At 43.4% G+C, this 16,738-nt stretch overlaps 1 protein-coding gene and 1 long non-coding RNA gene across 3 annotated transcripts in view; both read left to right on the forward strand.

Moving 5' to 3' along the window:
- IGLON5 (IgLON family member 5) overlaps positions 1-16,738 on the forward strand; it is a 112,651-nt gene that overhangs the window by 26,780 nt on the left and 69,133 nt on the right. The window lies entirely within an intron of this gene.
- LOC132712455 (uncharacterized) lies at positions 2,599-8,533 on the forward strand. The gene is made up of 2 exons (XR_009623111.2): positions 2,599-2,891; positions 8,016-8,533. It is a non-coding gene; the product is annotated as an uncharacterized LOC132712455 (long non-coding RNA).

Here is a 16,738-nt window from a genome sequence, read left to right on the forward strand (position 1 = left end):
TCCTGAGTCCCAGCTGATGACTAGAGGGAAAAAAACTGTTTAAACTCTTGCCACGGGGCTTCAAAGGGCCGCCCTACAGCTGATCAGTGTTAAAAGCAAACGAATGAGTCAGGTCGTAAGTGCGAGGACTGGTCGTAAGTGCGAGGACCTTCCAGAAATGACTCTGACAAGCTAACCACGTCCACCTAGTCACATGACCTCCAAGCCACACCCACAAAATAAGCCATGCCCACAGAACCGATAGTAAAAAAATTTAGAACCCACCCCTGCCTCGGACTTACAACTGTTGCAGCATTCCTCACAGTCACGTGATCAAAATCTGGGCACTTAGTAACTGGAATGTATTTAGGACAGTTGTAGCTGGCATCCTCTGATCCCGGGATCACGTAATTGCCATTTGCCAGCTTCTGAAAGCAACGTCATAGGGCAACGTCATAGGGCAAGGCTCTTTGAGTGTTTATAAACACTCAAAGAGCCATTTGGACCCATTTCCCACAGAAAAGAAAACACCGGGAGCCACAAAAACCCTTCCCGTGCCTTTCCTGCTTATTTGCTTATTTCCTGAGCGACCACAAAACTAGCATATGTAGTTGAATTAAACGTTCTGTTTTCTTCTGAAACTTTTCTTGGATTTATCCATGGTTGGCCTACCGGGGGTCGAAAAGCTCAGTAAATCACATGCCAGCGGGTGTCGCACATTGGCGGTTGTGACACATATTTTGAGTGACAGGGAGCCACAGCAGAGGGATGAAAGAGCCACATGCGACTCCAGAGCCGCAGGTTGCTGACCCTTGTCATAGGGGAAGCCGGATTCACTTAATGACTGCAATGATTTGTTTAACAACATGGCAAAAAGGTTGTAAGTCACTTAACTTACATTGCTTAGCAATGTAAATGCTGGTCCCAATTGTAGTTGTAAGCCGAGGACTCCCTGTAAGCAGAGGATGGCCAGTTGTCATCAGAACCCACTTGAAAGTGCCACGTTGGAGAAGATTTCCACCGATAGCTCATAGATATTATAAAGAGATTGTTTGTTTGTTTTCTTTTTACCACCCTGTGATCCCTTTTTATTTTTTTTAATTTTTTTAAAAAATTTTTAAATTTGATTTATATGCCGCCCTTCTCCGGAGACTCAGGGCGGCTTACAATGCGTTAAGCAATAGCCTTCATACTTTTGTATATTTTATACAAAGTCAGCTTATTGCCCCCACAAACTGGGTCCTCAATTTACCCACCTTAGAAAGGATGGAAGGCTGAGTCAACCTTGAGCCTGGCGGGATTCGAACTAGCAGTGATTGCAGGCAGCTGGATGATAATAACAGGCTATTAGTCTGCTGTGCCACCAGCTGCCTCAATGTGAGAGCTCTTTTCAGAATTCTAGAACAATGTTTCTGAACTTTAGCTGTGTGGACTTCAACTCACTTTGTTGGCTGGGGAATTCTGGGAGTATTAAGTCCACACATCTTAAAATTGCCAAGGTTAAGAAATACGGATCTAGAAACCTGAGATTTCCTCTTAAAAATATGTTTCTACTTCACAGCTGCAAAGGTGATACAGCTGATAAACTCTATGAACATGGCAGTTTTATTTCAGGCACATGTGCTTTGGCTTAGTTACAATCAGGTACGATGAGCCAAAAGTTTCTCGGCAAAGATGAGTCTTAAGGACAGATGAAACAGAATATTGAGGAAATATCCTGGGAGACGCTTTGGAATAAAAAAATAATAAAGTCTACTGAAAACATCTCAGAGAACAGATCACTGGCTGGCGAAGAGCAGAGGGGATTAAGGAGAGATCACAGGATGATCGTAAGCATAGAAAGAAATGTGAGAAAGGGTCATAAAAATGTTGATTTTGTGCAGGATCCAACCAAATGAGGGCAGGAAGCCAGATATGGGATTAATGTGTCAGAATAGAACTGGAAGGGGCCTTGGAGGTCTTCTAGTCTAGCCCTCTGCTCAAGCAGGAGAACCTATATTATTTCAGATAAGTGGCTGTCCAGTCTCTTCTTAAAAGCCTCCAGTGATAAAACACCTACAACTTCTGGTATTAAGCTGTTCCACTGGTTAATTGACCTCAGTGTTAGGAAGTTTCTCCTTAATTCCAGGTTGCTTCTCTCCTTGATTAGTTTCCATCCATTGTTTCTTGTCCAGGGATTACCTACTCAAGAATATACATTGTTTGGGAGGGGATAAGGGCACAATTAGAATATATTGTATATCTTTTAGTTGTTATAAAAGAAGAAATATGGGGGGGGAGGTCTGTGGGGGGTGCACTGTAATATCTATCTTTCTTTCTTTCTTTCTTTCTTTCTTCTCTCTTTCTCTCTCTCTCTTTCTTTCTTTCTTCTCTCTCTCTCTTTCTTTCTTTCTTCTCTCTCTCTCTCTCTCTCTTTCTTTCTTTCATTCTTCTTTCTTTCTTTCTTTCTTTGTATTTAGATGTATATGTACTATTATTTGTATTTAAAATTTACATAAAATGAAAAGAAAAAGAAAAGAAAAGAAAAGAAAAGAAAGTGTCTTGTCCAGGGATCAAAAGAGGAAGGCCATATGAACAGAAGAGAATAACTTGGGTGTCAAACTACTGACTGAAAATTAAAAGAGAAGGAGGACTCTTGTCATCAAGGAAAGAGATGACTAGAGTAGTATTTTAGGAAAGATGTACAGGTGGTCCTCGACTTACAACCCATTCATTTAGCGACCGTTCAAAGTCGCAATGGCACTGAAAAAGGTGACTTACAACCAGTCCAGTGGTGGGTTGCTCCCGGTTCGGTCTGGTTCTATAGAACCGGTAGTAAAACCGTCAGGAGGTTCCGCCCACCTGCTATGACATCACCACGGATGATACGCGCGTGCGCAGAAGCGTGCATGCTTCCGCGAGCAGTACTAAAGGTAAGTAGAACCCACCCCTAAACTAGTCCTCACATTTACCACCGTGACAGTATCCCCACTGTCACGTGATCGAACATGTAGGCACTTGGCAAGTATTTACAACAGCTGCAGCGTCCCACGGTCATGGGAATCACCCTTTGCGACCTTCCTAACTGGCTTCTGACAAGTAAAAGTCAAGGAGGGAAGCTGGATTCCTTTAGCAACCGCTTGATTCGCTTAACAACTCCAGTGATTCACTCAACGTCCTTGACCAAAAAGGTTACAAAAATGGGGCACTCGACAACAACCCTCTTGCTCAGCAACGGGCAATTCTTGGCCTGATTGTGTGTTGCCAGTTGAGGACTACCTGTAAAAAGTGAGAAGGAATGCGAATGGATTTCCTGAACTCGTGGGTCAGGGATTGGCAGGACCTGCGGGAAAGCGGAAGTTCTTAAAGGAAGGAAAGAAAAGGCTCTGCTTTTCTGGCCTTGTGGTGTCAAAGTCCATCTATCAAGACCTTTCGAGGTCTGGCACAGATTTTTCACACGCGAGGGCCACTCTTTTGGAAACAGACGCTTGTAGAACAAGGGGAACATGTTTCCCAGCTGTACTTTGGCATCTGCTCCATTCAGAAGGATATATGGAGCATGTTAATGGCCTGCAAGTGAGTATGCAAATTGATGGGGACATGCCAACTCAGATGGGCTTCAGCAGTGTGCAACAGTTTCTTCCAATTCTGGAATGCAGTCAGGAGTACGGTGGGTAGGGAGTTGGGTGGGCAGATGACGGTCAGAGATGGATTGAGATAAATGGATGACAGAGGATGGAGTTCTTTGCCAGGGAGGGGGAGAATTAAAATCCCAATACCTATTTCATGTACTTATTCATTTAACAGCCATATATGGCTGCCCCTCTTCCGTGCTGTCACTCTGGGCATCTCACACCAGCAGCAATGCAGACATAAAAGAAAGAAAAAAAACCCCAAAAAATAAAAACCTAGTTTGGTTTAGTTCTAATTTAGTTTAGTTTAGTTCTACTCCCGCCTTAGGCATGAAGTCCAGCTGGGTGACTTTGGATCAATCAACAGCAAACGGTGAGGCTGGGTAACTTTGGGCCAATCATGACGAGACTGTGAGTTCTAGTTCTGTCTTAGGTAGAAAGCTGGGTGACTTTGAGCCAATCATTAGAAACAATGAGTTCGAGTCAGGGGTGAAATGCTACCGGTTCGCTCCAGTTTGGGCAAACCGGTAGTTTTTATCACTACTGGTTCAGGTGAACTGGTAGTGATAAAAACCCTACCAGCTCAGTTGAACCACTTCCCTGTTTTCCCCAAAATAAGACATCCCCTGATAATAAACCCAATCAGGCTTTTGAGCGCATGGCAATAAGGCCAAGTGCTTATTTATTTTTAAATTTCTGGGCATTTATATCTTGGAGGACCTCTCATGGACTATGAATGCTAACATGCTTGTGAAGAAGGCACCGAAGGGCCTGTACCTCCTGAGAATGCTCAGGAAGATAAATCTATCTCAGCATCTACTTCTGTCCTACTATCGTAGCACCACTGAGAGTGTCCTGACATATGGCATTCTTGCATGGTATGGGAGCAACTCTGCAGGGGACAAAAAAGCTCTACAGAGAATCATCAAAACTGCCCAGGATATCATTGGACTCCAGCTACCAGCCCTAGACAACATCTTCGAATCTCGCTGTTTGAGAAAGTTGCATAACTTTCTCAGAGACTCTTCCCATCCTGCTTACAATCTTTTTGGACTGTTGCCTTCTGGCAGAAGATACAGAACAATTAAAACTCGGACCGCACGTTTTCTGAATAGTTTTTTATCCCAGAGCTATAATTGCACTCAACAATGAACTAAAGGGCCACCATCAGTGAGCTCTTGGACAGCATTACTTGGTCTGTTGTGTGGATGTTTGGTTGGGGAATTTGTGGTTGGTGGGGGTGTGTTTGAGGATTGTTATGTGTATTGGACCTGGTCTTTAGGTGTTAAGTGAATTTCGTTGTATGAGTATACTGTGTACACGTACAATGACAATAAAGTTATTTATTTATTTATTCAGGGTTTAAAAAAATATAAGACAGGGTCTTATTTTCGGGAAAACGTGGTAGTTAAAAAAAGCTACCGGTTCGGGCGAATCGGTAGTTTAAAAAAGCTACTGGTTCCTCTGAACCAGTATTTCCGATGATCAGCTGTGCTGCGGGGTTTAGCTTTGCTAGAAAGCAGGAAATCCTACTTTCTAGCAAAGCTAAATCGCGCAGCACAGCTGATCTCCCCCACCTGCTTCTACTTATCTTCCCAAGCCTCCTTTTGGTGCGCACTGCATATGTGCGCACGTGCACACAGTGCACATTTGGTATGCACTGTGCATGCGCATGCAGCATGCATTTGGCGCAGAGTGCACATGCGCGGTCAGTGAACCAGTAGCAAATCAGTTCGGATTTCATCACTGGTTCTAGTCCCTTCTTAGGCAGGAAAGATGGTTGGGTGACTTTGGGCCAGTTATTCTTTAAGATGGTGTATCGCTCAAAGCATCTTCAAAGCCGATGGTGTCTATAGAGAGTCTCATTCATCCAGGTCATGGCTGTCTCAAAGCTGCTTTTTCAAAAGGCAACTTAACTTCCTTTGTTTTCCATGAAGAGGTTTTGCTTCTTATCCAAGAAGCTTCTTCAGCTCAACTGAACTGATGAAGCTTCTTGGATGAGAAACAAAATGTCTTCAAGGAAGTCCAGTTGCTTTTTGGAAAAGCATCTAGAATACGGCATCCAGTTTTGGTCACCACATTACAGAAAAGATGTTGAGACTTTGGAAAAAGTGCAGAGAAGAGCAACCAAGATGATTAAAGGCCTGGAGACTAAAAACATATGAAGAACGGTTGCAGGATTTGGGTTTGGCTAGTTTAGAGAAAAGAAGGACTAGCGGTGACATGACTGCAGTATTCTAGTATTTGAGGGGCTGCCACAAAGAAGAGGGGCTCAAATTATTCTCCAAAGCACCAGAAGGCAAGACAAGAAACAATGAGGAGCCTGGATAGCTCAACAGACTAAAAGCCTGTTATTAACATTCAGCTGTCTGCAATTATTGCACGTTCGAATCTCGCCAGGCTCAAGGTTGACTCAGCCTTCCATCCTTTTAAGGTAGGTAAATTGAGGACCCAGTTTGTGGGGGCAATAAGCTGACTTTGTATAAATATATAAAAGGATGAAGGCTATTGCTTAACGCATTGTAAGCCGCCCTGAGTCTCAGGAGAAGGGCGGCATATAAATCTAATAAAAAAAAAAATGGACGGAAACTAATCAAGGAGAGATTCAACCTAGAAATAAGGAGAAACTTCCTAATAGTGAGGACAATAAACCAATGGAACAGCTTGCTTTCAGAAATTGTAGGCGCTTCATCACTGGAGGTTTTTAAGAAGAGACTGGGCAGCCACTTGTCTGAAATGGTCTAGTGCAGGGGTCAGCAACCTGTGGCTCTGGAGCCGCATGTGGCTCTTTCACCCCTCTGCTGCGGCTTCCTGTCACTCAAAATATGCGTCAGAACCGCCAATGTGCAACACCCGCCAGCATGTGATTTATTGAGCTTTTCAACCCCCGGTAGGCCAACCATGGATAAATCCAAGAAAAGAAAAGTTTCAGAAGAAAACAGAATGTTTAATTCAAGTACATATGCTAGTTTTGTGGCCGCTCAAGAAATAGTCAGGCACAGGAAGGGTTTTGTGGCTCCCGGTGTTTTCTTTTCTGTGGGAAACGGGTCCAAATGGCTCTTTGAGTGTTTATGGTTGCCAAACCCTGGTATAGGGTTTCCGTCTTGACCAGGGGGTTGGATTACAAGACCTCCAAGGTCCCTTCAGCTCTGTTCTGATGGATTGAACCTTTGGGACTTCAAAGCCAAGCTTTGCACCAGCCTTAATATCAAATTGTGGGGACGGCTGGACAAATAACGCAATGTGGGTGATTTATGTCTTATTTTGACTGTGGCCTGCTGCTTTCCAGACATTCTAGGAGCTGAGCTGTGAAAAAAACAAATCCAAAACAACACACACAGGTACAGCTGGCTCTGAGAAATGATTTTCTCAGCTTTGGAAGCTTTTCGTAAGAACATTGGATCTTTTTCAAAGAAATGAAGGGGGGTTTTGAGCAATGGATCAATAATGGGGCAGGAGAGCACCCAAACAGTTGGTGATATGATAGTGTATTGCAAGGGTTCCACTTTCGAAGCCCCAAGAGACCATATACATGTAGTCCTCAACTTACAACAGTTGATTTAGGGACTGTTCAAAGTTATAACAGCACTGAAAAAAGTGACTTATGATCAATGGTGGGTTTCAAAATTTTTTACTACCGGTTCTGTGGGTGTGGCTTGGTGGGTGTGGCAGGGGAAAGATACTGTAAAATTTCCATTCCCACCCCACTCCAGGGGAAGGATACTGTAAAATCTCCATTCCCACCCCACTCCAGGGGAAGGATACTGCAAAATCCCCATTTCCTCCCAATCAGCTGGGACTTGGGAGGCAGAGAATAGATGGGGGCAGGGCCAGTCAGAATTTTTACTATTGGTTCTCCGAACTACTCAAAATTTCCGCTACTGGTTCTTCAGAACTGGTCAGAACCTGCTGAAACCCACCTCTGCTTACGATCGTTTTTCACACTTAACAGCCACTGCAGCATCCTCATTATCACGTGATCAAAATCCAGGCACTTGGCCATTGACTCACATTTATGACCGTTGCTGTGTCTTTCTATCACTTTTGGCGATCTCCTGACAACCAAAGTCAACGGGGAAGCCAGATTTACTGTCTTAACAACTACAGGGGTTCACTTAACAAGTGTTGCGAGACAGGTTGTAAAATGGAGCAAAACTCAATTGACAACTGTCTCGCTTAGCAATGGGAATCTGGGACTCAATTGTGGTCATAAGTCGAGCACTGCCTGTAAATCCCCTGAACCCTTGATCGCTGCCCCACAATTTCTCCACACACACCACCAAAAAAAATTCTCCCCAAGTTGGAATTTGCCCTGTGGAAGACATGGACTACACAGAGAATAATCCTATGAAATGTATTTCATTGAGCCTAATTTTTAATTGCAGTTCAATGTAAATTAAATCTCTCCTGGCTTCGTCCCCTTAGAAATGCAGTTCCTGGTTTGCTACTCAAAGACGGACTCACCCACGCCCTAAATGAAAGAGGATGTTATAAAGCCCCTACTTTAAAGATAAGGTAGAGGGGGAAAAAAGGGGGGGATTGACTCTCTGCAGCTTTTCTGTGGCAAATACTTTTAGTTTTTGTTCTGGCCTAAGCCATTTCTTTGTCACTGCTTCCTTTGGTTTTATAGAATCCAGCCCCTGGCTGATCATGAAAAGCCCGGAGTTTGTCCTTGGCCCTGAAAAAAAAAGAAGAAGAAAAAAAAACTTCACACGTCCCTTGTATTTAGTTGAGGACAGAAACAGGATAACAGCAAGAAACGACCAGTTTGTGGAAGTTACAGACGAGCCATATTCATCTATGGGAACAAAAAAGAAAGAAAGAAAGAAAGAAAGAAAGAAAGAAAGAAAGAAAGAAAGAAAGAAAGAAAGAAAGAAAGAAAGGTGTCTCGTAGTACTTTTTCCGCCTAACAAATTTTATTAAAAGGCTCATCGCTCGTTTCACCAGTTGCACAAAAGCTCCTGCTTTTGAATGAAATTTGTAAATTGCAAAAGATGCTGCCAAGCTCTCTGGGTATTTTGTGTGTGTGTGTGTTTGTGTGTCAGTTCGGAGATGGTGGTTAGAAGAAACAAAATCTTGCGTTCATTTCCTCTGAGGTCCCATTCTTTTTAGATGAAAGAGAATCGGATTTGGGGAGGCTTTCAGAGAAGAACTTCAGAGAATACAATGCATGGGGTACTGTGATATTTTTAGTTACATGGCGGCCGAGGCTTGTGTCTTTGTGTAAATGTACAGTGTTTCATTGCACAGTCTATTCTGTGGTTTATAGACTTGCATTCTATCCCAACGGAAAATTTCAGGAATTTTTATTGATTGATTGATTTGTCAAGAACGTATTAGATAATAAGTATAAACATGGATTGGATATATAAAATAGATACAAATAGAGGAAACATTTTACACTTACCTGCATCCAAAACGGGCCGTGTGGGGACTCCTGGGAGTGGAGAAGTGGGTGGGGCGGGGCCAGCCAGGAGTGGGATTTGGGGGTTCTCCGAACTGCACAGAATTTTAGCTAGAGGTTCTCCCGAATCCCTGCGAACCCCCAGCACCCCACCCCTGATTTCGGGGTCTTTGAAAGAAGAAAATGATGACTTATGATGGGGCCTTTCCATGTGTATAGACTGAGCAGCCGCCTCTATCAGAGTGTGGGCCCTTCCCACAGCTCCACATCTCAAGACTTGCATGGATGAGTTATATAATAAGCATGGGGGTTGGAAGAGAGAGGCTAAGACAAAACCTGTAGCTAATATGTAACACACACACCCTTCCCCGCTTTTTAAACGTGGAAAGATGGATGTCTTTCCATAGATCTCGTCTGCGGCTCCTGTCGGCAAACTTCTTCCCGCTGGTCAGATGGAGACCTCGATCACCTCGGAGGCCTGTGGAGAAAGGCAAGTCCAGAGAGCCTCCAGCGAGGGCTGAGGAGGGCTGTCAGAGACATATATTCACTGCCATTCCCTTGCAATTGAATGAACTTTTAGGGGCTCTGAGACCAAGTGCACGTTGCAAGACCTTACTGGGGCTTTGATTTGTGATTACAGCCTCTTTGCCCACAGCCTGGATAAAAGCTGCTTGCTTATTCTTCCATCTCACCATCTCATATTTTTGTGACCGTGGGTTATTTTACAGGCAAGGATCTCTCACATCTCTGACTACGTTTGGGGCCAAGGGCTCCCGGAGGAGCATTGATTTGTTTTGGCCAGGTATAATTTACTTAGATGGGATTTCCCTGGGTCGCACGAGTCTCTTTTCTGCATCTATCATTCTGCAGCGCGCACGTCCCCTTCGGTGCCTGTCTATCATCTCGAGACTCTTTGGTCCATGCGAAATATTTCTTGTTTGGCTCTCTTCCCCAATGTGCTGGGCTGGCCTGTTTTTCAAGCTTCCAGAATTTGCTCTATTTCTTTCACATTAGCTACTGACCTAGACACCATACCGGGTTAATTGGTATCCTCTGAGTTTACCCTAATTATTTAATTATCTCATTTTTTTTGTTTAGTTTTGACCAGTGCATTGAACTGTACATGAATCAAATGGTTCAAACAAAATTTGAAGGCACCGAAATCCCCAAACCTAGCTAACCAAGATTAAAATTAACTGAGATTAGCACATTGGGCAAAATGCAGCTGTTAGTGTTTGAAACTGATGGATTGCCACTGGTTGAGGGTGATTTAAAACAAATATCTTTTTGTTTAATATGTTCTTCTCATTCGATAATCTCAAGCAGGGGAAACAAAACCATTTAACAAATATGCTCACCGATGAATCATATATATATATACTGGAGAAAAGAGCAGTCAGAAAGAGACAGCGGCATAGATTCAGCCGTTATAGAGCTCAATAATCTCTGAACTACAGTTCCCAGAAATTCTTTCCCTTGACCAGGCTAGCAGAGACTGCTGGGAATTGAAGTCTCGCAACATCTGCAGTGGGACAGGTTGGCTAGACTGCTTAGGTCAGGGTGTCAAACTGGTGGCCCACGGGCTGGATGGGTCATGTGCAGGCCACGCCCACCCCAGCTCCGGGAAGGGGGGAAACATCGCGAGACGTCACGTGACGGCACCATGATGGCACGAGTTTGACACCCGTGCCTTGGGTGAACAGATTCATCTCAGGATGATGGTCTTTACCTGTAAGGGATCTGGGAATTAATTCTACATTCTCAGAGGCCACTATGGAGAAAGCCCTGCAACTGTCTTGAGGCGCCCCACAGCTGGGTCATATGTGGGCTTTGTATCCATGGGACTGACAGCTAGTTTGATGTTGTGGTTAAGACCAGGGGTGGGTTCTACTTACCTTTACTACCAGGATGCAACGGGGCCGTGTGCGCATGCTCGCTTCGCTCAGGCTCAGAGGTGGCATTTACCGGTTCTCTGAACTACTCAAAATTTCCGCTACCGGTTCTCCAAAACTGGTCAGAACCTGCTGAATCCCATCTCTGATTTAGGCCTTCGATGGTGGTCTGCAGGGGTGGGTGGATATAAATGTATTCTGAACTATCCTGGGGGGCGGGGGTGTCCGTGAGGCCCCTCCCTGACTTGCATTGTGTTTTTATTGATATGTTTAAGTGCTGCTCAGTTCTTGTTTTGTCTTGCCCATAGACAAATATTTTTGTGGGAAGGATATCTGCCTGCCAGAAAAAATAGCAGAGCAGACAGAACATCAATGCAGATAACCTAATATGTCTGACTTTTTTTCTCCCTTTTTTTTTTCATTTTAATTGCATTACTCCTTGGCGAACAATCTTGCCTTTACATTTTTCAATATGTCTTCACAAGTTAGAAGCCGCTATCTGACAGCTTTCAGGTTGGCAAGAACATTGCATCCGTCATTAGCTTGGGATTCTGGGAGATGTAGTCTGGTACATAGCTGAAGGTCATGGGGGAGGGACTCTGGGAGATGTAGTCTGATATATAACTCAGGACCACAGGAACCCTCGCTCTTATTAAAGTATGACTCCCACTTTGCCCCTGTGCCTGTTCCCATAGAAGTCTCTGGCTTTTCATCCAACCCATTAACCTGGTTATCAAATTAATTTTTTTTAAAGGTGAACATATATTAAGAAATAGGAATGGTGCAGTGGCCTAGAGGTGTAGCTCTCGCCTCACAGTCAGGAGGCTGTGAGTTTGATCCTAGGTAGAGAGATATATTTCTCTTTCTGGGCACAATGAGAATATGTCTGCTGGGGAAAAAACAAACAAAAAAACTCCGCATTGGCAACAGGAAGGGCATCTGGCCAGTAAACACTCAGCTCCATTCAGTTGCCCAGACTCCATCCTGCAAGGAATTATGAGCTCATTAAAATAAGATGATGATGATGTTACATTAAGAAGTAGCCTGTAACAAAATCTGTAGCATATAAGGAGAACCACTATAAGATGTGGTACAGATGGTACCTAGCCCCTGCGAGATTAGCGAAGATGTATGCAAACCTTAATCCAACATGCTGGAAATGCAAACAAGCACAGGGAACCTTCTTCCATGTCTGGTGGCTTTGCCCAAAAATTAAGAAATATTGGATAAAAATAAAAATTTGGATATCAGAAATAATTGCGGAGGATATTGAGTTAGAACCAGAAATTTTTTTGTTAGGAATGATTAAACGAAACATTAGAAAGAAAAAAAAGTACTTAATATTACATATAATTACGGCAGCTAGGTTAGCCCTAGTGCAAGTTTGGAAAACAGATCAATTGCCATCGGAGCAGCAAATAATTCAAAAAATTTACACATGTGCAGAAATGGACAGACTAACGTTGAAATTGAAAGATAAGGAAGACTCAAAGTATTTTAAGATATGGGACAGTTGGTATGAGTGGATAAACCAATGGAAAAGAAAGTAAAGTCAAAATTTAGTATGGAATTAAAAGTAATAATTATACACCGTCATTAAGGGAAAAAAAGGGGGAAATTAGGTTTGTATATATGTGTACTTATATACATTATATATACTTTGTTGTTTGTTGATATTGTTGTTTGTATTTTAAGGTTGTGAATGTTTTATATAATTTTATTCTTTTTTAAATTTAATAAAGTTTGTTTTTAAAACAGAAAAAAAAAAAGTAGCCTAGATTGACCACTAAATTTCAGTTCAATAAGCTGACAAAGGATGAAGGTTACCAGTGACAGTTTAGCATGTTGGTCAAAAGTAGCTGCTGGCTTGTTGCAGGTTTGGGTAAGTGGGTTGTGGGAACACAGTTTACATCACGGATCAAGACCAGTTTTGGACTTGAGGAGGCAAAGTTTACAAGGTGGCCCCCTTCAGGGGTCCGGGCCAGATTTCCTTGGTGATGGAGCAGCAAAATCACTAGTTAGTAGAAGAAATGGCATCCATCAATCCCTGAATGAAATTTTACCTACGATATGCTTCTGGGTGACTATTGTTCCAAAGCATTTTTGGAACACTAATAGCTATTTCCTATGGAAAGGGAGAGGGAGACCCTGGTGGGGATGTCCTGCTGAGGTCCAAAAGGATTCTTGAGCTGCGGTGGCACAGTGGTTAGAGTGCAGTACTGCAGGCTACTTCTGCTGACTGCCGGCTGCCTGCAATTTGGCAGTTCGAATCTCACCAGGCTCAAGGTTGACTCAGCCTTCCATCCTTCCAAGGTGGGACAAATGAGGACCCAGATTGTTGGGGGCAAGAGGCTGAATCTGTAAACCATACAGAGGGCTGTAAAGCACTGTAAAGCAGTATATAAGTCTAAGTGCTATTGCTTAGTGCTATTCTGACCCATGCCCAATAAACAAGCTGTGTTTGCTAGGTTATCACCCCCTTGGGTTACCCTTGGGCTCTTCAGCTACTTCAGTTTCCATACTGAGTCAGCAGCTAACCCCGGTTGAGTTCACACCACAGGCAAAGCAAGAATGTGATTGGTTTGCAGTTCAGAAGGTCACTTACCAGTGGTGAGCACTTGGCTTGGTTCCAGCAACCTCTGAATTGAAATCTGCAAGCATTGTCCTCTGGATCTTGGCTTGCTTTACTGGGTGTTTTGCTTTCCTCTGGTTGTGTTCACACAACGCACTAGTTCAGGTTGTTAAAGTATGGCCTGGGGACCCCTGAAGGAATCAAGGAATCCGGTTCTCCAGAACCTGTCAGAACCTGCTGGATTTCACCCCTGAATCAGGTTCTCTTGTATTAAATCAGAATATAGTTCATTTGTTTGGATCTAACATATTTTAAAAGCAGCAGCAATGGATTCTCATGCAGAGTGTGTAGGTGGGTGGGGGTTGGATTAGATGATCTCTTGGGTGCCTTCCAACTCTTTCATTTTCTGATTCTGTGTCAGCAGAGGAGTTGTGCTTTTTTTTTTTTTTAATAAGCTTAACCACATCAGCTCTAAACCTGCTAAGCTTGATTAGTTTTAACATTAGTTCAATCTATGTGCAAACTCAGAAAATAAATTAATTGAATAAGCAGGCTAAACGTGCTTTGCGAACACAGAAATTATATACTTGTTATTAGAGCAGCGTTTCTCAACCTTGGCAACTTTAAGATGCGTGAACTTCAACTCCCAGAATTCCCCAGCCGGCCAGAATTTCTTCTGGGTGTGGTCAGAAAAGTCAAGATGGCTGCTGAAGCTCTGAAGCCCTTTTTATAGTTTGTTTACTTTATTGATTAATCCTTGGGCCGATATCAAAGTGCAGACACAAATTATTACTAAAATCTAATAAAAACGATTGAAAATGAAATTGGAATAAAATACGATTTAAAATGAAATTGGAATAAAATATGATAATTTAATACGTAGATAAATAAAATACGATAAAATTATATTTCGGTGTCACCCCTACAATCTACCCCACCCAATCAGTCCCACATATGCCGACCTCCCTTTTTATATGTATTGCAACACCTGTAAAAAGCAGGTGGAGCTTCGATCACACCTTCTTGGCAGCCATCTTGGCTTTGTTTTAACCACAACCCCATTGCTGTTTTAATAAAATAAAATAAAAATCTCCAAGTCACTTTCCTGAGTTTCCCTCTGATTGTACGATATATTAGAATAGAGTAACAGAGTTGGAAGGGACCTTGGAGGTCTTCTAGTCCAACCCCCTGCCCAGGCAGGAAACCCTACACCACTTCAGACAAATGGTTATCCAATCTCTTCTTAAACATTTCCAGTGTTGGAGCATTTACAACTTCTGGAGACAGGTTGTTCCACTGGTTAATTGTTCTAACTGTCAGGAAATTTCTCCTTAGTTCTAGGTTGCTTCTCCCCTTGATTAGTTTCCACCCATTGCTTCTTGTCCTGCCCTCAGGTGCTTTGGAGAAGAGCTTGACTCCCTCTTCTTTGTGGCAACCCCTGAGATATTGGAAGACTGCTCTCATGTCTCCCCCGGTCCTTCTTTTCATCAAACTAGACATACCCAGTTCCTGCAACCGTTCTTCATATGTTTTAGCCTCCAGTCCCCTAATCATCTTTGTTGCTCTTCTCTGCACTCTTTCAACATATAGTATGTTGCTTTCAATTTCTCCCTTGGGAACCCAAAAAGAGCTGACTTGGTTGCCTCTCTATATCTTATCCTCACAACAACAACAAACCCTGTAAGGTAGGTTCAGCTGTCAGAAAGTGACTTGCTGGTCTAGGTTGAAGGGATACTTCTCCCTGAATCTCCTGGTCAAAAGCCAACATTTTAATCAACTTCATTTCTCCTTTATGCTGCTTGACCTTATCTCCTTGTCCCCTTTTTACAGCATTCGCCCTCTATGAACAATTAGGTTTATGCAGTAACTGTTCAAAATTTCTCCATCTCGGCTCTATGCGGGATTTCCTTCTCCCCCTCCCCAAATTCTATAAACATCTTTTGAAATAATAATAATAGTAAAAAAGATTTTTAGAGGGACACTTCTAGAGATCGGATTTGGGGTGGGGAAAGGGGTAGGTATACTATAAGTTAAAGGTAAAGGTTCCCCTCGCACATACATGCTAGTTGTTCCCGACTCTAGGAGGCGGTGCTCATCTCTGTTTCTAAGCTGAAGAGCCAGCTCTGTCCAAAGATGTCTCTGTGGTCATGTGGCCAGCATGACTAAATGCCAAAGGCTCACAAAATGCTGTTACCTTCCCACCAAAGGTGGTCCCTATTTTTCTACTTGCATTTTTTTTTACGTGCTTTCGAACTGCTAGGCTGGCAGAAGGTGGGACAAGGAACGGGAGCTCACCCCGTTACGTGGCACTCGGGATTCGAACCGCTGAACTGCTGACCTTTCGATTGACAAGCTCAGCATCTTAGCCACTAAGCCACCGCATCCCTATTACGTATACTATAGTTCGCTCTGATTGCGGGTACTTTATTTTTAACGCCAGAATCGGTTTGGATGGAAAGCATAAATTGGATAAACGTTGTGCGACGCCGTTGTGTTTCGGTTTCAACATTTTGAAAGCCCCATTGGGCAGGGAGGGAGGTTACCTAGGCTGCTGCTGAAGATGGAAAGCTTTGTTGTGCTTGTGTGTGAAAGGGAAAGTTGTCAGGGTGTGCCCATGGACCTGCATGGTGCATCCAGTAAGCAGCCTTTTTCTTTTTCGCCCCACCATTTGGATTATTATTATTTTTATTTTATTATCTCCAGCCATAATCCATTCCTCTTCCCTCCTTCTCCCCGCCCTATTTTTTTTCCCTGCAGCTTCTGCCTTTCCTAGCTGGTTGCTCTGCCCTCTTTTTCTTCCCCTATATTCAGTGGTGGTATTCAGCCGGTTCTATCCAGTTCAGACAAACTGGTAGCGGCGGCTGCAGGAAGCTCCGCCCACCCACCCGGACGTCATCACATCCCGTTCGAATACCACCCCTGTCTATATCTCTCTGTAGGGCTGGTCAGCAAAACTCCTTGCCTATACAGAGCAGGTGTTTGTCCGGCTGCCCTCCACTCTTAAAATTAAAGAAAATAAAAATAAAAGGATAACCTAATCCCTCCAACCAATAAGAAGTACCTCACGGGAAGAAAAGGGATTGAATTCCTCCCCACCCCATCTTCCATCAGCTGTCGGTTGTTGAGCTGGCCGATGGATGTGCTTGTATATTTGTGTACAGCGAAGGGTGGAGAGAATCAAGAGATAATAAGCATCATTGGAAACAAATCCCAGAAGGGCAGCTTGTTGTGGCTGAGAAAAGAGGAGGGGCTGTCAAAAAGCAACAACAAACAATTACTT

This window comes from Pantherophis guttatus, chromosome 10 (genome assembly GCF_059756535.1).
Source record: "Pantherophis guttatus breed Tessera chromosome 10, ASM5975653v1, whole genome shotgun sequence".
Taxonomy (NCBI): domain Eukaryota; kingdom Metazoa; phylum Chordata; class Lepidosauria; order Squamata; family Colubridae; genus Pantherophis; species Pantherophis guttatus.